General features: G+C 42.6%; 1 protein-coding gene across 4 annotated transcripts in view; it reads right to left on the bottom strand.

Moving 5' to 3' along the window:
• The window catches only part of FLNA (filamin A), a 54,800-nt gene extending 37,389 nt beyond the window's left edge, over positions 1 to 17,411 (bottom strand). For all 4 annotated transcript variants that reach the window (XM_053472378.1, XM_053472381.1, XM_053472380.1 and 1 more), the window contains exon 1: positions 17,255 to 17,411. The gene's annotated coding sequence lies outside the window, so the exon portion shown is untranslated. The remainder of the gene's footprint in view (positions 1 to 17,254) is intronic.
• Positions 17,412 to 25,755: the final 8,344 nt, after the last annotated feature.

Below are 25,755 nucleotides of genomic sequence, written 5' to 3'. Positions count from 1 at the left end.
ACATCATGCTACTTATATGTATTATATATACTTCATATAATACTACACATCATACTACATGCAATACTATACATCATGCTACTTATATGTATTATATATACTACATATAATACTATACATCATACTACATACTTATATGTATTATATATACTACATATAATACTACACATCATACTACATATAATACTATACATCATACTACATACCTATATGTATTATATATACTATATATAATACTACACATCATACTACATGCAATACCATACATCATACTGCATACTAGTTATATGTATTATATATACTACATATAATACTATACATCATACTGCATGCAATACTATACATCATGCTACTTATATGTATTATATATACCACATGCAATACTATACATCATTCTACATACCTATATGTATTATATATACTACATATAATACTACACATCATACTACATGCAATACCCTACATCATACTACATACTAGTTATATGTATTATATATACTACATATAATACTATACATCATACTGCATGCAATACTATACATCATACTACATACTTATATGTATTATATATACTTCATATAATACTACACATCATACTACATATCATACTACATACTTATATGTATTATAAATACTACATATAATACTATACATCATACTACATGCAATACCATACATCATACTACATACTAGTTATATGTATAATATATATTATATATAATACTATACATCATACTGCATGTAATACTATGCATCATACTACATGCTGATTATATGTATTACACTATACATCATACTACATGTCATACTAGATACTTATATGTATTATATACTACATATAATACTATATATCATACTATCTGCAATACTATATGTATATATCATACTACATACTGTATTTTATATACTACATATAATAATGTGCTACACATCGTACTATACATCATATTATACTGCACATCATCCTATACATCATGCTGCATACCGTGCTACACGTCATACTATACAACATATTATACTGCACATCATAATATACATCATGCTGCATACCGTGCTACACATCATACTATACATCATACTACATATCAGAGTACATACTGCTTTCAGGGATTAATCATCAAGGTGCTGTATGCGCTCACAGTCACATCACTTTATATGTCTGTCTGTCTGTCTATCCATCTCTATCTATCTATCTATCTATCTATCTATCTATCATCTATCTATCTATCTATCTATCCATCCATCTATCTATCTATCTATCTATCTATCTATCATCTATCTATCTATCTATCTATCCATCCATCTATCTATCTATCCATCCATCTATCTATCTATCTATCTATCTATCATCTATCTATCTATCTATCAGTTACATGCCCCTCCCATTCTGGTGTCTATTCACTAAAGTGAGAGTTTGCAGGAGAGCCGCGGTTACTTTTGATGATGAGGAGCCAGCACAGACGGGTGAAGCCCGGGGGCCGCAGCTTGTCCCTCTAATGTGACCTAATTTCATTGAATCAATGCGGTCATTGTTGGTAATGTACTGTGCAAATTATGGGAAATGGTCTTACCACCAGAACAACCAATGGAATGTCCATTCTGATTGGATCATTCCACTGGTTGCTATGGTGATAAGGCTACTTCTGAAACTTTGCACCAGAATCATGCATGACCCCAAACGTTTCCTCATGCCCTCTCATTATTTAGTTTGGTGCGCATTCAGTTGGGGCAAAGAGGCCAAAAAATATATTTGGCAGTAAACTTGTTCGCCGTGTACCATCTGGCCCCGTACAAAATAAATTCCCCAAAGAAGGATGGTTTAGAAATCCCATAAAGGAGCTCAGAAAGGATCCAGTTTGTTCTGTCTAAAATCATTGTTACGCTAGACATCCTGGTGGTTATGTGCGGAACTGCAAGTAAAATGCAAAAAAAGCTGGTGGGCAGTGAACCAGAATCTTAAAACTAGGGCAGATTAGGGGGCAATTGTCCTCCATGTGAACACTTGCCGGTATGAAAATGCATATTCGTTGTATACACTTCCGCACTTGTCTGTATTGTTGTGAGTTTATAAAACACGTGTGCTGTATTATACACTACGGGCGTAGTCATTACACAAAAACAAACCATGCAAGCTGTTACTGGCCACGGAGACCCAGCTCTGCACAGAACAAAACTAATATACATCGCGGAAAGAGTTTCACAGGTGGTTGACAAGGTGCCCAGGGTGGCACTCATGTCCCACTGGCCACCTCTCCGGACCAATGTCCCACTGGCCATCTCTCCGGACCAATGTCCCACTGACCACCTCGTCCGGACCAATGTCCCACTGGCCACCTCTATCTACCAAGGTCCCGCTGGCCACCTCTCTGGACCAATGTCCCGCTGGCCACCTCTCTGGACCAATGTCCCGCTGGCCACCTCTCTGGACCAATGTCCCAACAGTGAAGCTGTTAAGGTCTATGTGCTAGTTCATTGCAGTATTAATGACTTGAGGGGCTATGTGGGCATAGCATGGCATCATACGACATGATGAGGGTGGCGGACGATGTTACATCAGATCACTGCCACCTTATATGGAGGGAACCTAATCTGACTCGTTGCCACCAAGGTCCATGTCAGAGTTTTTATTATTTCCAGCTTCATCAGGTGGAATGCTGCCCCACGGACATGTCTAGCAGGCCCTGGCGGCCATATAAATAACTCATTCGGTCATTGGACTAACAAGAAATAAAAGGAAGCAGAAAGTAACTACTTGTTACTAGTAACTGTTGCCAAAGCCGTCCTTCAAAGGAAAGAAAAAAAAAACAACGGAAGATCCATAAAGGTTTATTGTGTTTATCGTACCAGAGACTGTAATTAATGTTTGTCTTAGCGGAACAGCACCTTTAATTCCACTAAATCAACAAAGACAAACCTAAGTTTAACAAAAGAATGACAACAATCCAAAGTACTCGAGACTTTGAGACTAACACACAGGATGTGACTAAGGATAGAACCTGACTAACGACCTTAATCGTTCCCTTCGTCGGGCTGCGAATCACTTCGTCTGAGAGTTATGTTTGTTAAAGACAAAGTTGGTCCTCTCTCTCGTATGAAAGGTGCGGGGAGACGAGTTTTGTTTATCGAATATTATCGAAACGCCAGCTATGTAAACAGCCAATGATGAGCAAGATTGAATCCCGTGCCAAAAACAGCATTAACACTACGTTTACCAAATGAGATCTTCACCTTTAACCCCTTAGAGGATTCAAATGTTCTTAAAGGGTAATCACCGCATCTCAGATGAATACCTATTGCAGAATCCAGACCTGGAACCGTCTATCGCGAGCATTGCTATTATTTCTGTCGAAGATGTATTTTTACGTTTTTCTGATTTATATCCCATGGTACGGAGCAGCAGATTATATATAAATTAATAAATAATAATATTCATCACATCTTATTGTGTGACATCACAGTGATGTCATGGAATGTGGGTGGAGAGTGATGTAATGACATCATGCTGTGTATAACACTCTCAGCCATCCTCCTAATCAAGCCATCTGAACGATCAACAACCTCAGATCATCCGAACCCTGGGATCTCGCCCCCATCCCAGCCGTCCTCTCCTACTGCTTCACTTCCCCCTAAACCACCGATTAGATTGTAAGCTCATAGGAACAGGGCCCTCTTCTGCTTTGGTTATTGTGTGTGATTTAATGTAGACGTTCCCTGTTACACTGATATATCTCTCATAACGCGACGCTCTTAGACGCTCTAGGCTACGCTCTTAGACTTGACCCTTGCAGGAGAGCAAACCGAGGCGGTTGTGTCCTGACGAAGCCCCTCTGTTCAGTGATGGGGGGATGAGTCATGTGACTGGGAATGTAGTTTCCAGCCGGCTAACCGCAGAGATTACTCATATTTAACAGAAGGCAGAAATTTGTCTCGGTTCACAATTTCCTTAAAATGGAAGAAGCTGAGGGGCCCGAGCGCGCATGCCTCTCCTTTGTTCTGTTACACAGAGACTGCCCAGCTACAAGGATGATATTCTCTCCCTCTGCCTCCCGAAAACATGTCTGCCCCTAACTACTGCGATCAGAGTAACACTCCACGGGGTCCGAGGTGAAGCCCCCATTCACTTTACATCCCCGGCAAGTCACTTCTGCTGCACAAGACCCCGGCCGTGCACATCCAGGTCCCTTCTAAGCACCTCCGGCCCTCGGTGGACACCTGGGTTGACTCGTTTATTATCCAGCGCGTAGGCATCGCGCTAGAACCAGTTGGGCATTGTTGTCACAAGAGAAGGATTTTGCCCCCTATACCTTCCCCTTGCCACACAGAGGAATTGCTGTTGCCTTTTTTCTGCATATTTTGCCCCATTTGACATTTTTTTTCTTAATTCTGCGGTATAAATTCAGCAATTGGCAAATCCTTTGGATGTTTTTTAAAATGGCGTTATTAGGGGGCAACACATTTTTGCCCAAAGGCTACCACTTCCTTGAACGGCTGTAATATCTCGAAAGGGAAGTGTATGTTGATAATCATATCGTTACATACGTGGTTGCAAAATAATGCTTTTTACACTAAAATGCAGGAAGGGTGGGGACCTGAAAATGTGAGTTTCTTTTAATGACACACCCAGTTTATTACACGTTAACCACTATGTTTAAGTATGTAATAAGCATGCTGCGTGAGTCGGCTGTGCTTGCAGCCGCATGCTTCTTCATACAATGCCTGCGCCCTCCTCTGTGCAGCTCCAGGTCCTTCCATTACCCCCCTCCCCACTTCTCCACGGCCCGCCATATGTTTCCTCCAGACCCCTCTCCTCGCCCTTCCCACCGACCGTTTAACTGATTGTAGATCGTTAGCTCCTTTGAGCAGGGACTTCCTCGCCTTTATTGTCTGTGAATCCCAATAGTTTGTCATGAACTATTTCTTATGTCCTGTTTAGCCATTGTACAGCGCCGCGGAATATGATAGCGCTATATAAATCAATAAACAATAATAACAACTCCCATTGAGGCCCAATTACAGAACATTGGATATTACGTTATAACAATGTTGTTATCCGTTCATAAAGTTATTATGTTTTCTATAATTGTCATTTTATATTTTTTTCTTGATCACATTTATCTATCCAGCTAAAAATAAAAAAATACATATATTTTTGTGATCTCTAATCAAAATTACTGTTATATTTTAAATATATTTTTCCCTTTATAAGCACAAAGCTATATGCAACTTTATATAGGGGTATGTATTATATTATGTTTTATATTATTTTTATTGTGTCTATGTGCGTGTTTTAAATTGTAATAATATATCTTCATGCTTTGTTGCTATTTTTATTTTTTTGTACTATTATCATAATTAAGTTGCGCTTCTTTCGTTTCAGGGATTTATTCATGAGTCTCCCATGTTTAGAGGACGATCTGGCATAACATGCAGTAGACATATGGAATTTTTAGAGTGCCAAGGGTAGGAGCGCTGTGCCAAATCTGGGCTTGGGCAAACTGGCATCAGATCAAAGCTTGTTGATTTCAACAGAAACTTGCAGAAGCCGAGCTGCCTTGGAGAAGATCAATATTTATAAATGGCTATGAGTGGGTTTGGGGTAGGGAGTGGCCCCCTACATACAAGGCTAAATCAGCCCTTAATTTCTTTCTGAATACCCTGGGATGATTTCATGTGGGGGTTATTTTCAGGCCATCCTGACCCTTAGTAAGTATGTGTGTCTCTGTATGTGTGTGCGCGAGCATGAGTATTGTGTGTGTGCGCATGAGTATTGTGTGTGTGCGCATGAGTGTTGTGTGTGTGCGCATGAGTGTTGTGTGTGTGCGCGAGAGTGTTGTGTGTGCGCGAGAATGTTGTGTGTGTGCGCGTGAATGTTGTGTGTGATTTATACCTACTTTCCCCATACTATTCATTGACATTCCTTGCATTTTGTAGGATGCATCTGGTATGTAACCCTAGTAAGCTGCTACGGCCATGATTAGCCGGGGAGGGGTGACGGCTGAGCATTGTGCGCTTCAATCACTGGATCACATCAAATAACACTTAGTGACTATTTACTTAATGTTTACTCTCCGGGCTTATAATGTAGACCTTAGAACATAATTACCAGATGTGAAAAGGTTACACTTTCCCTGCCGCGTTCTGGATACAGATGAGGCCCACATGTAGCGCCCCGATACAAACAGCTCTTGCGCAACCACTGTCAAGGAGGAACTTGGGCTGGAATGCACCCGAGCCCCGCTCCTTATATTTATTTACGCTCTTGCATTTAGATTGGATTTATTTACTTTTTCGCTGATCAACACCATGTGGGAGTCCCCTAAATATTTAAGTTATAAGGGGTTTCCTTATGTTGAATCTGGTGTTAACCCATTCAGTACTGCCTGTGAAGTGGTCCACTTAGATGGGGCCTGGAATAGGAAATATTTAACATCATTAGCCACGCTTCCATTTAATATCCAGTGTGTAGATATAGAGACTTAGTAAGGAAAGAGTTAAACATCGACATAAACCTGATGCATCAGCAACATGACTTTACTTGGTATGATGCAGGGGCTGGAAGAGTTCGAATGATGATCGATCCAACAATGCGGTCGAGGAACATAAGGAAATGCTGTTAGGCGAGGAGGTTGCGGATGTACGGAACAGACTTTTCGCAGGCAAAGGAACATCAAAGATGCTCGAGGACAGACATAAGGCTGTGGAGGAAATGTGATAAAGCGCTCTGCACTCTTTAGATAGGGAGCAGTAAACAATGAGCCAGCTGGTTCTCATCTGCTGTCAGTTCTAAGGATTTTAGTTGGAGTCAGATCAGGACTAGATGTTTTTCTAAATACAAACAAAGCGTCTCTACTTTGTATCTTTAAGTAATAAAAAAAAATAGGTTGGGTGAAAATGGGTGTTTTGAAGAAATATTATTGAGTTAAATATTATCTGTTGTGGCCAAGCGGCAACATTCCACTACAACAACGCCATGAAACATAAATACTACATTGTGTATCGACAAAAGAAGAAATGTTGGAGAATAAAAACTTAAGTGAAAGCCCCCCTGGTTTGGCTACTTTGCTGAGAGGGTGGTAGATAAGTGGAACAGCCTCCCAGCAGAAGAGGCTAATACAGTGATGCAATTTAAATAGGCACGGGACAGGCATTTGGCTCCTGAATATAAGAAAATACTAAGGACTGATTAAGGTTTGAGTCTCTACATCAGGACAATGGGAAGACTAGATGGGCTCAATGGGTTAATGGGAGTTCTAATCAAACAAGGGCTTGGGAAGTGCATGATTGCCACTCCCAGGCTGTACAGCGATGGTGCGGAACTTCGGTTGCTGGTAAAGCTCTCGCCCAGCAGAGGGATCAGCGCAGAACATCTGATCCGTCAGCCCCTCGCAAACCACCGCCTGCTTCATCCTGAAACCACTGAGTGGCAGCAGAACAACGCGCAGGAACACGAACATTAAACCGAGAACCGACGGATAATCTTGGAATCGCGTTGGACGGCCCAGGGACACGTACATTAACAATCTGCTGACTGAGTAACAGCCCAAACATGTTGCGCTCTTCAATCCTCAATCCTTCCTCTCTTGGCGCTCATACTTGGCTCCTTGAGTAGGACAGAAACCTCAGTCTTATCGTGTAATTATAACCAAAAGGTCAATCTATCCATATTCTTTCAATGAACAGGCAGTGGTGGGTTATCCATTAGCCATGCTAGGGACATGCCTAGGGGCCTCCGAGCTCCGAGGGACCCCTGTGCACTAAGGGATAATCTGCTGGCGTACGGCCATTGGCTGCATGGCAGTAACGGCGCTGCGCCGGACTGGTGATGGTTGGACTGCCCTTGAACTTTAAGGCCGCAGCCACATTTTAATGCTCAAGTAGCGAGCAGCCATATTTACCCTGTGTGCCAGATGGCCGGTATGGGCCTGATGTGACCCCTTACTACAAATTCGGAAGTGTGCATGCCCAGGGCCCCCGATGGTTGTAATAATACAAATAATACACTAATTCTAAAGGGGGGGTACTGATTCTGGGGCTGGAATTGGGAACTTTGGGTTAATGTCAAACAAAAGAATGAGGCCGGTGAGTTTAAGCTTCCTCTGTTTTCTGCACAAGGATTACTTGTGGTTTTTCTTGGCTGCGCGGGGAAACATTGTGAGTCACGGTATTGTTTGTCGAGAGTATCTTTGTTCTGTTGTGTGTAAGCAGGACGCAGCTCTCCATTAACGTGTAATAGAACTCGGCTTCTCTGCTGCGCGATGATACCGGCCGTATCCGTTCTCTGTTTTCTGTCGGTAAAGAGCTGAGAACGAGGCCTGCTATCTATTACGCCCCAGGTATGAAGAATTCGACCGCTTGGGACTTGGCTAATAGGTACCAGAAGGCCCCTGGCAGGAAACCGCTCTTACATCTTTATAGGAAAAGGAACATTTCACAATGCAGGGCATTCCACGCCATGTTTATTTTAGAATTTGCTGGAACAAAAAAAAATGTACATGACTTCATGATGAAGAGAAGCCATAACGCAACACATCAAGAATAACAGGTCCTACAACATGCGGTCAGGGAGATAGAGAACGTGTCATGTGTTTCTAGAACGGTTCTAGATTCTGCGGGAGCCTCTCTGGCACAGCTGGAATACTCCAGACAAAGCAGGAGTGCGATATGTGATGCAAGAGAAATGAACGCTATAGGAACATGTCAGGGGGTGCTAGAACACTGGGGAAACATGTCAGGGGGTGCTAGAACACTGGGGGAACATGTCAGGTGGTGCTAGAACACTGGAGGAACATGTCAGGTGGTGCTAGAACACTGTACACTGCAAGAATGTGCCAGGCAGAACTAGAACGCTGAACATTAAAGGAACATCACCAGTACTGGAAGACTGAACAATGCAGGAACCTGCCAGACAGTGCTAGAACACTGAACACTGAAAGAAGGAGTCAGGCAGTTCTAGAACACTGAATATTGCAGGGACATCACCGGTGCTGGAACACTGATCAATGTAGGAGCCTGCCAGACAGTGCTAGAACAGTGCAAGAACATGTCAGGGGGTGCTAGAACACTGAACACTGGAGGAACATGTCAGGGGGTGCTAGAACATGGAACACTGCAGGAACATGTCAGGGGGTGCTAGAACACGGAACACTGCAGGAACATGTCAGGGGGTGCTAGAACATGGAACACTGCAGGAACATGTCAGGGGGTGCTTGAACACTGGAGGAACATGTCAGGGGTGCTAGAACACTGAACACTGCAGGAACATGTCAGGGGGTGCTAGAACATGGAACACTGCAGGAACATGTCAGGGGGTGCTTGAACACTGGATGAGCATGTCAGGGGTGCTAGAACACTGAACACTACAGGAACATGTCAGGGATGCTAGAACACTGAACACTCCAGGAACATGTCAGGGTGTGCTAGAACACTGAATACTGGAGGAACATGTCAGGGGGTGCTAGAACACCGGAGGAACATGTCAGGGGGTGCTAGAACACTGAACACTGCAGGAAGCTGTCAAGGGGTGCTAGAACATGGAATACTGCAGGGACATGTCAGGGGGTGCTAGAACACCGGAGGAACATGTCAGGGGGTACTAGAACATTTAACACTGCAGATCTTTTCTTGCTCTGTAAGATCAAAACTGTGAAAATCATTCATGTAAAAGAGCTGCAGAAATACTCCAGCAGCGCAGTTACAAGACTAGAGCGAGAGAACATGTCCAACTGCAAACCGGGCTGCATTCCCAGGCAATCAATCTCTGCGGACACAAAACTGGCTCATTCCTATTCCAAGTTCAGTGGAAACCTAGAGCTGCGGATTGATGATACTGCAAGTCACCACATAAAAATCTGCACATTTCATTAATAATCCCTCGGGTAGCCAGGCAACTGCTGGCTGTGTCTAGAAAATGAGATCAAAATATCACACACTGCTCGAACACTTCAAACACGGCAGAATACCTCCCAAGTGTCCTATGTTTGGACCCAAAGCCCTCTTTGCCTTTGTCCTCCCCTCTTTTCTAGGAGCTCAGAATGTTTGTTGGGTGTGAGGGTATCACAGGGTTCTACAGCCCTAAAAGTTACGATAATATGATAAATAACAGCCAGTAATGATTAAATGTTACACTGCGTGAGTAAAATGCATTATCCTTCATCTAAATACCGTAAGTACAAAATATCAGTAGGTCACAAAGTCCCATAAAAAGTCTCTGTAGCCACACCCACTAACCACACCCCGTAGTCACATCTTACTAGCCACACCTCTAGTCACACCCACTAAAACAACAGCGTCTCCCCGACCATTGGGTGGTTTGCAAAGTAACAGAAGACGCTCTAATACAACAGATGAAATGTTACAGGAACACGTGAAGCGGTACTGGAACACCCAGAATACCGTGAAGAATCATGCGGCATGCCGGAGACTTCACTAACATTCTAACTGCAATGTTACAACATCACCAATGACTGCAGGCGCAGCCAGATCATGAACAAGGCAACCTCGGTGCCTTCTTGGGGGGCCGAGGTGTTTGGGGGGGGTCTTCTCTTGCAAGGCTGGGGTCTTGTGTGGCAGCGATAAATGACTCCATATGTAAAACAATTGGGAGGACGGCCCAAACTGGTACCTTGCCTAGTGTTAATCAGATCTGCATGTGAAGCCATGTTAGAACATACCAAACTGGGCCAGTGTGGTGATGAGTGGCGTAAGTGCGGTCAACCACACGCTAAGTGTTTACAGCGGAGGGGCATTTGCCCAGCGTGTCAGCCAGTGCAGAACCATTTCAAACGCTGCAAAAACACCTCAATGTGGTCCAGGGACTACAAGAACATTTCCTCGATGCAGGAACGTGTAAAGTACCACGAACTTCTCAACTTCAACAGTGCAGGGAGAGGAACGTGACACTGCATTCACACTGCAGGAATATATTCAGCACTGCAATGAACACTTCCTCCAAGGACACAACAATCTGTACTAATTTGATTACAAATGGTGGAGTAAACATCACAGGAACATGTCAAGCTCTGCAAGAATACTATAAACTCTACAAGAGCCATTCAGACACTGCGATGACCCTATAAACACTGCAGCAGCTCTCCTACCATACTGATAACACCTTGGACACTGCCATGACCCTAAACATACTGCAGCAGCCATCCAAATATAACACTAGCCCTCCTACCTTACCAATAACACCTTGGACACTGCCATGACCCTAAACAGACTGCAGCAGCCATCCAAATATAACACTAGCCCTCCTACCATACCAATAACACTCTGGACACTGCCATGACCCTAAACAGACTGCAGCAGCCATCCAAATATAACACTAGCCCTCCTACCTTACCAATAACACCTTGGACACTGCCATGACCCTAAACAGACTGCAGCAGCCATCCAAATATAACACTAGCCCTCCTACCATACCAATAACACTCTGGACACTGCCATGACCCTAAACAGACTGCAGCAGCCATCCAAATATAACACCAGCCCTGCAACCTTACCAATAACACTCTGGACACTGCCATGACCCTAAACACACTGCAGCAGCCATCCAAATATAACACTAGCCCTCCAACCTTACCAATTACACTCTGGACACTGCTATGACCCTAAACAGACTGCAGCAGCCATCCAAATATAACACTAGCCCTCCAACCTTACCAATAACACTCTGGACACTGCCATGACCCTAAACACACTGCAGCAGCCATCCAAATATAACACCAGCCCTCCTACCTTACCAATAACACCCTGGACACTGCAATGGCCCTAAACAGACTGCAGCAGCCATCCAAATATAACACCAGCCCTCCTACCATACCAATAACACTCTGGACTGTGCAATAAACCTATTGCTGCAGCAGCCATCCAAGTACAAGAAAAACACCCTCTGCTATAGCCCTTTAAACACTGCATTAACGCAACAGCATTCCAGACCAGAGATAACACCCCCACACTGGAATACTGCAACAAGAATGTATTATTATTATTTATTAATTGACTTTATAGCACTGCCATATTCCACGGCGCTGTACAACGGGAAAGCAAGAAACGAGTAGTGCAAATGGGGCCCCAGATCATGCAGAAAACTCACCAAACAACACCATGAGGTCATAAACGGCGCAGCAGAGATCATTCATTCATTCATTCACTAACAGACATCAAAGAACCCATGGAAGGCAAGAATACAGCAATCGTAAATATAGTCCGTAAAGCCATGTAACCTTTCAGATCATACAAGAACATGTCATGCACAACAACTTAAAACACGTCAACCATTGGAAGAACATCACATGAGCGAGAATACATGTATGAACACATATCACCGAGAAAATATCTGCAGAGGAATAATCTAGAAGGCAGTAGCCAGAACATTTTACAATCATCTCGGAATGAGTTACATGTAGCTTACAGAGTTTCCAGGACTAGGAGGGGTTAATGCGCATACGGCGGTTTTATGGGATAAATTATTTAGTTTCAGGCAATTTATTAACGCATTTCCTGAGGTTTAAACTGTCTTCTCCTGGAGCCGTGAAATACATTCAGATACAAGCCCCCCCCCCAGATCCTAAAAAGAGCCGCAGGGATGGGAAAGGGGGGGGTTTGGTTCTTGAAATGGTGAGGAAATGACATAAAACAACAAATGACATCATAAAGTTCAACTTGAGTCCTTTGAATTCTTCTGGATCTCCATTTAACATCATAGGTCAATCTTTTAACTCTTTCAGTGTCACAGGGGGTGGTCAACACATTACATATCCCTGAAGTTCTTTCCCTTTACGATGTGGTTTGCATTATTTATATATCTTTGTTAACTCCGCTGCGTTAAGAGTAACAAAAATTACTGCAATTCCTGCTCCATATGCAAATTAACAAAAGCGATGCATAATCATTTGCATATGGGGCCACATGGTTATTTCAAATGAATGATGGGCAAACCACTATACGGCTATTCCTTGACTGATGGGCTTGGGCCATGTGTGGAACGTTCATAAAATATGTCCGGCTAGCAGTAGTAGAAAGTCGGGTTGCAATGATCATCTGAAGCTTTTCTTTAGTTTGGTTACAGTGTTGGTTTGTTGAATATTCAAAAACTTTATTTGTTCTAAAAGTATTAAAATTACCGTCCATTGCCAAATAATAGAATAAATATACCCAGTGGATAGGATGATGGGGACCATAGTGTATCTAGAATAAATGCAATCTGGAACATGCCATTGGTTGCTATGGTGATTGGACCATATTTACCGCTTTCTCTAGAATTACACTTTTTGCTTATTTTACCCTAATTTTAATCATTATAAGGCTAGATCATTCATTTTATATTTTTATGTCTAAATAAAGGCTAGTAGCGCGTAGCTTTCTGCATCGAGTACCCAGACCTCAAGTTGACGGCTAAATATTGTTCGCGGACCACAACATTTCCTGCAGGAAAATGCTGACCTCATCACTGTGACAGCAGGAGAGGTCAGGGCTGGGCGCAGCCAGAACGTTCACTTTTGGGGGAGGAAAAAATATAGTGGAGAAACTGTAGTCCCAAAGCAGCCTGGGATTAATGGCTATTCCATTTCTAGACCTGACTGTGATTATATTTTACATTTATAATATTCTGTGTATTTATTACATTTTCTGGCCGACACAATATTTGACATTAAAGGAACAGCCATATCTTTTCTTACATAAAAGTATTTAATGGGCAAAAAGTGAAGCCCCCCTGTCCTGTTTATTGGGCATTTGCTTGCAGAAAAGAAGAAGCACCTGGGGGGGAAAGCCCCGCTGTTATATTTGGGGGTAGTAGTAGGGGCATGGCTAGGGGTATTGGCTTTACTGAGACTTTGTATATGACTGTAATGTATAGGCATTTGGAAGAAGAATGATGTATTTTATTTACACTGTCGTGCTTGTAAACCTCTTTGTCACTGTTTATAAACACATTACGAATGCTTTAAGGGATGCAAAGTGATTAACCATCGGGGAGGAAAAAGGGACAGAGGGATTGGGCATACTGGGAGGTATGAAATTGCACATATCAACAAAGCAAACCAAATTAATTGTAAGAACCAGTTTGACAAGCACAAGCTGATCTCATAGATCGGAAGTCTTACACTTTAATTTGCCTAATTTATTAAATAATAAAAAAATAAATTAAAAATATATATATATAAAATAATAAATAAATATTAAATAATAAATAATAAATAAATAATAAATATTAAATAATAAATAAATATTAAATAATAAATAATAAATTAATGCCGCCCTTACCAATAAGTAAAATGTTATTTCTTCTTGAACTACAGAGGGCACGCATTGTGCTTCAACGTAAGGCAAGAGAAGTCGGCCCTAAAAACAACATGAATATCATCGAGACTCTTGCGTCTCAAGGTTTTTTCCCCAATCTCAGCGTCTGGAGTTGGCTCCTTCCTGTTCTACAACTGATCATATCTAACGTTCTCAATCGGTGCTTTTGCCACCAGGATGTTATGGTGAATATCCCTGCTTGAATACAGGTGACCCAATGAACTGTATCTTTAAATAATGACGAGTCAAGGTTTCCCACGAGGACCAGTTTTAGAGCCATTTGGTTAACACGTTTGGCGAGTCACTGCACATAATCCTTACGGTGGGCTATTAAAGGGTTAATATTTCTGGGGCCGCTCATTCAGAAGGTTGCCAGGTAGGGTAATTGCACCAACTCCATTTGTAATGTCTGCAGAAGCACTCGGCCAGTAACGTGTTGGGCGGCCAGTTACTTTGCGGAGTCCCAAAATTGAATAAGAATGGACGGATTGATAATCGTGTAAGCAGTCGCCCAGTGCTCAAGCCTAAGCATGTTTTTCTTTAAAATAAGGGAATCTGACCCAAAATCCCTACAGCAACAATACAGATGTATCTGTTATTCCCCTCAACAGCTGTAATGAATGGTATGTAGGTACTGAAGAGGTTAACTGACTTCTAGTTAACTCCTTAAGTATCACAGAACTAACTAACTGCACCTAATAAGAGGCACACGGGGTTAACATCGTGTACATCTGCACAGATTTTATAACGTACAAGAAACATTCATATTCCACTGTGTTATGATCCAAAGCTACCATGTCAGAGCTTAGGTGCAATCTAGGGAATGTTTGCTTTCCTGAAGGGGTGGTAGATAAGTGGAACTGCCTCTCAGAAGTGGTAGAGGCTAATACAGTGCAGGAATTGAAACATACATGGGATAGGCATAAAGCTATCCTGAATCTAAGATCAGACTAAGGGCTGATTTGGGTCGGAGTCTTTACATCAGAACAAACGGGCAGGCTAGTCGGGCCGAATGGGTCTTACCTGCCGCCAGATTCTATGTTTCACTAAAGGTGACCGAGCCGCATGCAAGACTTTGTGACTTTACAGAATGGAAAAGAAAGTAAAGGAAGCATTTGTTTTTGGCTCTAGGACATGGGGTGTGTACATAGGACAGCCTTCCAGCAGAGGTAAGCATGGGTAAATACTGTAGAAATACTCAATGCCAGGGAGATGCGGGGCTCTGCCAAGAACGGAGGGAGAACGAAACGCCAAATCTTAATGTTTTAGGTCCGAACATGCAGACACGGAACACAGAAACAGAATTTGACGGCAGATAAGAACCATTCGGTTAATCTAGTCTGCCCATTTTTCCTGGCCATGTCTTAGATTCAGGAACCGCATGCCTATCCCATGTATAGTTAGCATTAACCTGTACCACATCTGCTGGGAGGCTCTTCCAAGTATCTACAAGTTTTTTTCTGCACCATACGGCCGGGCACATCACGTCTTTGAAAAGTACATGGTTAAATAGGATGGAGAATGCTTCACCATAGCAGGATGTAAGGGGGGGTGCACATCACGCCCAAATGATAGCACGTTAACTATTTCACAGCCAGCACAAAGAGCATGCAAACCCGGCACTTTTGTGGTTATAGCCTCATCCGATGGATTCACGTAATCCATTTGGTGAAATACTTGCCTCCAGTTCCCGGCGTCAGAAGGATTGCTGAACGGTGCACGTTCAACAAATGTGCACTGAGATGGTTTAAATATAAAGGCAATGCAAACACTTTAATGCCTAGGGGACCCCCCCAACAGGGTGAGTGCTTTACATTAAAGCACAAAATAGCATCACATGCGCAGAGCACCTTCGACACAGCCAACGTCCTATGCCCAGGCGTTAACCCCGCGCAAACTGCCCCACGATTGGGGACAAAGATGTTAAAGAGCATCACAGGAGGGCATCCCTGAGACATCCCACCCTGTCACTGTCAGGGATGCTCATTGCCCTGGGCAATAGGGCAGGGTGGGTATATGTGTGTACAGTATTTGCCCTCCTGCTGATCACTGACAGATCGCTGAGAAAACTATCAGTCAGCGCTAAGTACACAGCAACAGAGTAACAAAGTAACAGAGTAACAGTAACAGAGTGACATTGTGACAGTAACAGAGTAACATTGTGACAGTAACAGAGTAACAGAGTAACAGAGTAACATTGTGATAGTAACAGAGTAACAGAGTAACAGAGTAACAGAGTAACATTGTAACATTGTGATAGGAACAGAGTAACAGTAACAGAGTGACATTGTGACCGTAACAAAGTAACAGTAACAAGTCTATGGAGCTTCTACAGTATGTAGGACAAGACTTTAATCATACTCCATAGGTCAGAGTAACAGTAACAGGTCTATGGAGCTACATGCACAGTGTATTCCCTATACATACCCACCTACCCACCTACCAACCTACCTACCTATCTATCTATCTATCTATCTATCTATCTATCTATCTATCTATCTATCTGTTCATCCATCCATCCACTAACAGGCATACACAGATAAACAGATAACTATGTATTTATACAGAAAAAGGCTCTTGTCTACATGTGAACAGGTATACACACACACACATATACCGGTATATATATATATATATATATATATATATATACATACATATATATATATACACACACACACATATATATATACAGACACACATTTGATTACAGGGAGTGAAAAGCATTGTAAGCTATCCGGGCTATCGGTGAGAGGGAAGTTCTATATCCCATTGAGGAGTTAAGGAATGAAGAATGATCAGAGTCACTTTACTGTGCAGTATACCGGATCATTCATGCAGGGGCTCTATGCAATAATCTTGCTCTGTGGAATAGGGGAGACCCCCTGCTCCGGTCTGGGGTTTGGCAGAAGACATGCAGGCATCAGAGGGACCCAGGACTCTATCACCTTACCTCTTTCTGTAGCAAGTTCCAAGTTAAGGCAGGCAGAGCAGCTGAGACAGTGCTGCTGATCTGGGTGCTTCCCTGTTTCAGCTGTGCACAGGGGGAAATGCCTCCCAGTTGCCCCTGTCAGTGGAATGACACCCCCTTGATCTGTACTCTTTCTCTGAGATTGAGAAAGCCTTAATTGGTAAAACAGCAAAGTGAAGAAGGGGGGAGTTTATGGAGCCTGGAGTTTAGTTGGGAACCCCACCCCCCCCACACATACCCCCCCCCCCTCAGCTCAGGGATGAGGTCAGCCTTCATTTTCTCAGAAGCCTGAATTTCTGCACAGCCTCAAGGCAAAAAAGGGATGCCTGCTCCTAAGGAATTTAACCCCTTCAACCTAGGGGGCTGGAGGACTTCAGGGCTTGCAGAATAAACTGGCCACACCCCAGTACTGGAGCGGATCTATTGTTACTGTATGGGGAAAGCAGTCCCTTTGTGGCAGGCAGACAGGCAGGCAGGCAACATAATCACACAGGTGCTGGGTATGACCCTAACATACTAAATCTACAGGGGTCAGTAATATAATGGAGGCCACTGGGTTTCTCAGTAGGAAGCCACTGGGTTTCTCATCTCTAAATAATAAGTAAAAACACAGCTGCTGCAGCGCCTCTTGTCCAAAACATCTTTGTATGATGTCATTGTTAAGAGGGACTTCACAAATCAGAACAGTGATGGTCAGCCCTAGCTAGCCATTACATTATCTAGCTATGGGATTAGGGGGCTATAGGGTGCTGTCAGGTTCTATAGGTAATTCAGTAAATAGAATAAGTGAGTTTATTCCATACGTTGGATTTCATGCACTTATAGCATAGATGTAAAGATCCGAAAGTTTCTTCATCCGCTTAATTGATAATCAGAAGTCACGTTAATGGAGAAAACAATTCAAATGCATCATTAGCTTTTTTCACTTATAATTTTCTTGGGTCATGCTTTAATAAAATTAAGCCTAAAATACTTTTTCTGGGGCAATTATAACCGAGAATAATAATTTCTGAGTTTTTCCCCTTTAAACAAGTCTATGATTTCCCTTTTCTGTCTCTTCTGCGGTTCTGGTCTGTGTATTTTATACTTTGTTGGAAAACTATACATTGTTGTGCAAAACATAAGGGATCGAGACAAATAAAATATATATTTTTTATGGTTCTTTGTAAGGCTTTACCCGGGGGGGCATACTTTACTCAAATTCTATGTTTCTTTATGTATGCATACTGTAATTAAATAAAATAATATCTAATATATATAAGACAGAATCAGCCTATAGATCGCCAGCTCTGTCCGTAAGAAGTGACATCACAACACATGATTGAGTTGATGAGTGATTAGGAAATGATGACATATCATTCTGCAGAATAGGACACATGTTTGGGTCACCATTAGTCTCCAGCCAGCCCACTGCGTTCTTCCTATATGTGCTGGGTGTTGTGGCTTGATACATGCTGGGAATGTATAGATGTGGCATTGCTTAATAGATGGCCTTTTAAATGACCTTTTCTGCAGCTTCTGCAATAATCTGGAACGCGCGAGGTCACCCAGAAGCTTTAAACGAGACAGCAGCAAATTTTGTTTTATTATTGAAACCAAACTAATATTTGTATTTACAGCAAAAATAATTAAACTAATAAGAGAAAGTTTGGCAAAAATCACCTAAAATAATGGACAGAAACTGAGAGTTAAATTAAATCTACGTGTAGCTTGGCTGGTGACACGTACACCCAGAGGAAAGTGTCACAATTTGAGGTTTTTCCACCCCACCCTGCCATGAAGTGATATTGTGTAATGAGCACCCACTTCATTTAACGCACTAAAAAATAAGTTTTATCTATCAATCTATCTATTTCTATTCTTCACTCTTACAGATATCCAAGTGCCCGTCTGTAATTATGCACGTCCCTCTGGCCATTTCACATGTTGAAGGTTTTTAAGGTCAGATTTTTTTGAATGTCCATGTTTTAGATGAGTAAGCCATTTAAATAAAGTTACTAATACACCTGTGCTAAAGCAGGGGTATACCAGAGTTCCTGCCCTAGCGTTTTATACACCTGATCTACATGCAAAAATATATAATATACTTTAATATTCCGGATCTCAACAGCATTACTTGTATGAACACCCCGACCACTTGTGATGGAAGTCCTAGACTAGCAAGAAGGAGCGTGAAGATTTGCTCACAGATGATCCCCTAGAATATGACATCATAACCTGGCGCATTAAATCACAGGTTCTTGGTAAGACTTAGTGTATCTTTACAGTTCTATAAAAATGAAACAAAAAACAGCAAATGAAAATAAAGGAGCCAACATAATAAACGCGGGTCAACATAATCCCATCTCCCCAACAGCTTAAATGTCAAAATCAGGGTGTGGCTAGAGGGGAAGTGGGCGGGGCCAGATATGTATCTCATCCCGTAGAGTGTCACAAAGAGGTCACGTGGCAGCATCAATGGAGTTCTGTGCTGCTATAGACCTTGATTGACTTTAAAGCTCCTTGGGTCAGTCATGGGAGATCAGAAGATCTCCCCAACCGGTCCATGATGCCCACGAAAGGGGGTCAGTGGGGCAGCTCCCCCAGACAAAAGGGACAGTCCTTGAAAATCAAGACTGTCCTGTGATACGTAAAACATTTGATCAACGCATAAATATATGCACTTGGGGTGAGAACAATATATACTACAGATCACAATGATTAGGGGCAAAAAGGGCTACCATTTGTGTAAGAAGGTTAGACCACCGCTCATGTCGGTCCTTGTAAAACGCCTAATGTTCCTTAAAATGATTTAGTTATCCATTTTGTAAATACTCACATGCTTTTATTAAACAATATTACATTTATGTTATGAATAGACTGTAACTGGACCTGGCCCATTAATTGAATGGCTCTGGTGATATATGTATTTTATTGTATCAATCATGTATGTTGTTTATGTGGTTATATGTTATAACGGTTTATTGTAGCCCCCCCGTGTTTTTGGAGACTCCGGTTGAAATCGCTGCTTCTCCGGGTCTCTGGGTCACAGGAACGGCATTTAGGCATTCCCCACTCCCTGCCCGTTTTCCCTCCCGCTCCATAGAAATATAACGCTTTTGGGGCAACTCCACCAACAGACATCATCATCATCGTCAAGTCATCAGTCCGCCCAAAGAGGAAGGGTAGCTGGAGCCGGGAAGTTCTCAGATATGCCCAGTAACTGTCCGGCATACTCCCGTGGGGTCCTTTCGGCACCTATATGACCACTTGTGTATCACCTGTCCAGCTTTGAATCTATTGGCCACTTCGAAGAAACAATCGCTCGTCACCTTTGACGCCCCATTGACTAAAGACAATGACAACTGAACCGCTTCATGTCCTGCATGTTTTCCCATAATCACATTATTTTGTGTTTTCCCTCAATAAACGGTATTCATTTTGACATCTGATACCCGGGACGTGCTGCCACTCTGGTGATTTGTCGAGAGGGTCTTTCTCCAGAGCAGCATTTTTACTTCGAGAACCATAGAAGCTAACAATCTACAGCCGGCTCAGAGTGTGAGAAAGATCGCAGGGACCTCCCGGTCTACCTGGCTCCTGTTACACATACATGTATAAGAGTTCATTTCCATGTTCCAATAAATACAGCAATAACACAATGTAGGGTTTGAGAAAATGAAAGGGTGAACACGCGCGCACAAACACACGCGCACACACACACACGCGCACACACACACACACACGCGCGCACACACACACGCGCACACACACATATACACACACCCCGGCGTTTTTATTTCGTGCTCAGATTAATGAGGTGGTATCTTTAAATGTCCTGTTTGTTTTAAGCGAAGCGCGGTTGTCTCTATATTTGGACATGATGCTGCGAAGCTTTTGAGTACACAAACCTCACTACGCTGCACATTTCACTGCCGTGGAGAAATGGCCAACGAGCTCATACTAGGGAGAGGAAAAGAACAAGAATTCTGAAACCACCATAAAAATATAGATCTATGCGGTCGCTGTCTGTCTATATGTCTGTCTATTTTATTTAAAGACTTGGAGACAGCGGGGTGGGTAATTTGTGTACATTGTTTAAAATAAGTGCTGCATCGGCACGGAGGTAAAGTGCCTGTCCGAGGACCTGTGCTAGGGTGACGACATAAGTCTCCTTTTTCCAGGACACGTATACATCTCATGTTTTGTTGAGCAGTGGGACTTATAAACCCGCAGAAGGCAATCAGTTATTCCGTTATATAGATCACACATACTGTAGAGCAGCGCTTCACATGTGCTGGTTGGTAACATGTCGCGCTAATGATCACGGACTGCTGACCAACAGACCTTTCTGAGTCACAATGTCTCGGAAGATCCTTAGAACATCTTAATTCATTTTACCAAGATGTGAGTTAATGGGGAATTAAAGGTAGGGAAATGGTCACCTACTATTAACCATTTAGTTGCCTAAGCTCTGCCTCCAAAGTTTTTTTAAGTACTGGGTGCCGGGGTGGCATTTGGAATATAAATCTGTCACTCTGGGTGATAAACAAGACACCGGTCTGATAACCGTGTTCTCGTTGCTTTAGGCATTGTCTATTCAGCCATCCCTGCCGATGGAGTGGCACAAACCGAGCAAGGGCTGAGTTAGACTTACAGCTTGTTGCCTGAGCCAAGTAGGATTCGCCCACGATGTAAAGAAAGTCCTTCGTACGGATGCTTTTGAGAGCCTCTAAAAGTCCAGGTCTTGTTATAGCCTTCGTCGGCTGTATGTTTGTATTGTACGTTTATTCACAAATAACAACAGTAATCATTATTTACACATTTAGATCATAATTTCTTATAAAGATTTCATATATGGAGACCACAGAGTTACTTAAATGCAATCAGCTGCAGGTCAGAGGTTCGATACGTTAGAGAGACAGAGATAAAAAAACTTTAATCCATATTTTTGGGTGAAAGATAGTATTTAGAGATTGTAAAAAAGATGTCAAACCAGCTAGAATAGTCATTCTGAATACAAAAACACACAGGGGAGACAAAGGGTTAAGCAGGTAAAAGGGTGCTTAAACGTCAAGTGCAGCTCCACCAACAAAGAATGTGTATTAAAGTGCTTTGTAAATACTGTAATACCCATTAGTTAAACCTGTTAAAACTTACCTTTAGGAAAAGCTGCAGCTCCAGAGGAAAAGCCCTTCCATGGAAATCTCATTAGATCCCTGCCCAGAATCCTCGCTGACCCCGAATCCTCGCTGACCCAGAATCCTCGCTGACCCCGAATCCTCGCTGACCCAGAATCCTCGCTGACCCAGAATCCTCGATGACCCCGAATCCTCGCTGACCCAGAATCCTCGCTGACTGGTGGCTCACTTTATCGAATGGGTGTAGGCAGCAGGACATGTGTTTGGCCAAACGGATCTCCTGCCAGCCGGGGACAGCGAAAGAGGCAAACGCACGGGGGGATTCTGCAGAATCAATCACTGCATCCACGAAAATGTAAGATCTCATATGCTTATGATTATAGCAGATCATTTTCCCGATGGCATTTACTACACTAAATAAACCTATGTGGTTGAGTATACATTAAGAAGTGTAAGCGTGTGTGAGTGTGTGTGCATGTTATATAAACCCATTGCACTGGAAAACACAAAGCACACACTATAGGTAGTTTTTATACATTCATTTCATTCTGATAAAAGCCATGAAGGTTCCATTACTATCCGAATGTCTCTCATTTACATAAAATCTATATACTGTATGTAAAGATCTTACTGAACCTTAGCCAACATATTCACCATAGCAGCCAACACGGCCTACTGCAATCATTTAGATCTGTGTTGGTCTTTAACTAGAACCTGTTCAGCAATCCTAAAAATAACCAAATCAGAAAAAGTCTCCCACACATCTATCCAGCTGCAAACAAGAATAACCTCATAGAAGAATTTCATATGGTTTCGGATTATTACGCATACTGGAACAAGCCCTGATTGAAACATTCATTTGGCTGGAAGATTCCAGGTCCTCTGATTTCCGCTGTCCATCCCAGGAAGCTGCTCCAGCACAACACCCCCTCCATGATCCTGTTAAGCAGCCAACCAGTGGCAGGAAAGTGATCCTGTTGAAATCAATGGGAGCACTTTCTGTGCATACACACAGGTAGGTCTCGTTAGAGAGCCTCTTTATATCAGCCCAGGAAGCTGCTTCCATATGGCCACCTTACGATGCTCCGCAGCTGAGCTCAACAAGGTGGCTCTTCAGTCAAGGTGGGTATGTGGCGCATGGTTCTGTCCACCCCTGCCTCTGGTGCCACTCTCCCCATCTCTAGACAAACATCTAAAACAGGTGTAGAGGTCCTTGCCCAATGCTGGCCTTACCATAAAGTTCTGCTATTCCCTTCAGATGTGGACAACTCTTTTACAGGGAAGGTATCAAGGAGAGAAGGTAAAAATCAGGTTCTCTATTTGTATAATAATCTTGTTGTCTTAGAGCTGGTCGCTCAGTGATAAAGAAGGAATAGAAGCTGTAAGTGGATCCAACACCTAATGCACTCCTCGTGATCCATCCGCTCGGCTGCACGGACCTCCGCCTGCCAAGAGGCTCGGATTGTATGCTGGTTCCATGAGCTAGACCAGGATCCGACTCAACTACTTCCCGCTGTTTGCTTCGGGGGTTTCAAGTTAGGTTCAGGTTCTTAAAAAACAATCCAAGCCGTGGTCATTTACAATAAATATTAGCCCAACATAAAGAGGAAATATTCTATTTTAAATGGACGCTTATACAGTACAGTTCAGTTATCCGCATCATGTGAACAAATATCTGTGCCGGAGGGCGAGTTACAAATACCCCAAAAACATTCGTTCAATCGATACTGAGAGGCTCTATGGTTAATTGGAACATAAAGTAGGAGTTCTCCAGTGTTTTTGGCATTGAAATATAGGTAAAGGTGTTAAGTACATTGACACGTGAGGACATGTCTAACGTACGGTTCAGAAACTGAGATCATGAAGAAATTATACGGCTCAATAAATCTGAAACACTACATTCAGAAGCACATTCGGTAAAGACGGTACCTGACGTATAATGGATTGCAAGCTTTCAAGACTATCTAGGTCTCTTCTTCAAGCTTGCAATCCATTAACCGTCAGCTAGCCAATAAAGGTATCATCGTCACCCAATTTGCTTTCTCTGTCTATGGCTAACTCGGTACAGCTCTATACATTCAGAAGTGGAGCTAAAGTCCGTCGCTTTCAATGTTTAGCATGTAGATGACTACATGCTAAACAGGTGCATGCACTACATGTAGCGTGGTACAAGTAATTTATAAGTAACATTCTTATCAATGCATCGAGAAGGGTTTATCGGTAGTGCCAAACAGATAGATTACTGGTTTGGGTGGATTTTACAAGTTAAGACAAAGGTAAAAGCGAACGTGTGCACTCAGTGTCCCTGATACAACATTTCACGTCGTCAACCTCACCAATTCAGTGGAAACCCCTTTAAGGTAGATATATATGTATATACACACACATACATACATACACACTATATGGACAAAAGTATTGGGACACCTGACCATTACAACAACAGGGACTTTTTGAGTGTTTCTGTGGGAATTTTTGCCCATTCATCCAGTAGAGCGTTTATGAGGTCAGGCACTGATGTTGGACGAGACGCCCGGCTCGCAATCTCCGTTCCAGTTCATCCCAAAGGTCTTCAATGGGGTTGAGGTCAGGGCTCTGTGCGGCCGATCAAGTTCTTCCTCCCCAAACTCATCCAGCCATGTCTTTATGGAGCTTGCTTTGTGCGCTGGGGCGCAGTCATGCTGGAATAGAAAAGGATCTTCCCCGAACCGTCCCCACAAAGTTGGAAGCATAGCATTGTCCAAGATGTGCCCTTCATATAAACATATAAATCAAGAGAATTTTTTTAACAAATAAATTATGGTATACCAAAAGGGGTGACTATCACCTAAACAGAAAATGGGAATGTGGGTAAAACCAGTTAGAAAAAAAAATAAAAGAGCTATGGGTTGGGAGAGGCAGGAAATGAGAAAGCATATAAAATAATCCCGTGTGAAGATAACCGGCTACAGGGCGGGAGAACAACTCCATGTAGGAAGTAAAGAATTTTAAATATCATTCTGCTTTGGAGAGATTCCAGCATGGCGTACAATGTATAAGAAGTGTATGTACTGTACATATTATACAGGATTGTATAATATTAAATGGTTTGCATGATCAGAAACAGCACGGGGTTTACTACAAGGAGATCCTGTCAAACGAACGTATTATTTTGACTGGGTAACTTAGATAATAGACCAGGGAGGAGCAGTAGATATATATATATATATATATATATATATATATATATATATATATATATCGCCTGTGTGGATTCCAGTAAAGCGTTTGACCCTGTCCCCTATAGAAAACGGATAAATTGCAGTCTCTGGGTTTGGATGGCGGAATAGTTGAATGGATGAGGCGATGGTTGAGTGACAGGAG

The sequence above is a fragment of the Spea bombifrons genome, chromosome 8 (assembly GCF_027358695.1).
Source record: "Spea bombifrons isolate aSpeBom1 chromosome 8, aSpeBom1.2.pri, whole genome shotgun sequence".
Classification (NCBI taxonomy): domain Eukaryota; kingdom Metazoa; phylum Chordata; class Amphibia; order Anura; family Pelobatidae; genus Spea; species Spea bombifrons.
Note: the sequence above shows the minus strand (reverse complement) of the source record. Positions and strands in the feature narration are given on the sequence as shown.